The sequence below is a fragment of the Delphinus delphis genome, chromosome 6, assembly GCF_949987515.2.
Source record: "Delphinus delphis chromosome 6, mDelDel1.2, whole genome shotgun sequence".
NCBI classification, from domain to species: domain Eukaryota; kingdom Metazoa; phylum Chordata; class Mammalia; order Artiodactyla; family Delphinidae; genus Delphinus; species Delphinus delphis.
In genome coordinates, this window is record NC_082688.1 from 23,102,137 (window position 1) to 23,103,312 (window position 1,176).

Below are 1,176 nucleotides of genomic sequence, written 5' to 3' on the forward strand. Positions count from 1 at the left end.
AGACAGGTAGTTATTTTGTCATTACGTGATGAAGAATTATAAACTATAGTCTGCTTTCCAAAAAACCAAACACACAAACCAACTAACATGCAAAGATCAGTCTCTTGTAGGGCAGAGCTCCTAACATATCAACAGAAAAGCCAAATGCAGCACAGGCAGGCGAGGTGCAAACCTTGACTTGTGAACGCGCATGGCCGGCCTTTCCCGGTGTTCCCCAGACCCCCAGGAGCAGAAGGCCCGCCCCAAACGCCGGCACATGCCCACGCCCCCCCTCGGCCACACGCCTGCGGGGTGAGGCAGGGATTCAAGTGCCGGGAGCCCAGTTAGAAGAAGTGACACATTTCCTCATGGCCCTCCTGTTCTCTTTGTGAACAACAAAATGTGTTTTCTAAGAAGTTAAATGAAACTAAGGATCCAGTTGGTGGCCACTGAACAGAGAAAAGAGGGAACAGCAAGTGCACAGTCTCTAAAGTGGAAAAGAATTAAATGTGGTTGAGGACCTGAAAGATGTCAGGTGTAGCTGAAGTACAGTGAACTGGAGGGACTAAGGGGTCAGCAGAGGCCATGCCACGTGGCTGACAGGGTCTTGGTGCTCCGGCCTGGTTTCAGGCCTGAGACTCTGAGGTGGGAGAGCCGAGTTCAGGACATTGGACCACCAGAGACCTCCCAGCTCCACGTAATATCAATCGGCAAGAGCTCTCCCAGAGATCTCCATCTCAATGCTAAGACCCAGCTCCACCCAACGGCCAGCGAGCTCCAGTGCTGGATGCCCCATGCCAAACAACTAGCAGGACAGGAACACAGCCCCACCCATGAGCACAGAGGCTGCCTAAAATCATACTAAGTTCACAGACACCCCAAAACACACCACCAGCTGTGGCCCTGTCCACCAGAAAGACAAGATCCAGCCCCACAAATCAGAACACAGGCACCAGACCCCTCCATCAGGAAGCCTACACAAACCACTGAACCAACCTCACCCGCTGAGAGCAGACACAAAAAACAATGGGAACTATGAACCTGCAGCCTGCGAAAAGGAGACTCCAAACACAGTAAGTAAAACAAAATGAGAAGACAGAGAAATATGCAGCAGATAAAGGAGCAAAGTAAAAACCCACCAGGCCTAACAAATGAAGAGGAAATAGGCAGTCTACCTGAAAAAGAATTCAGAGTAAT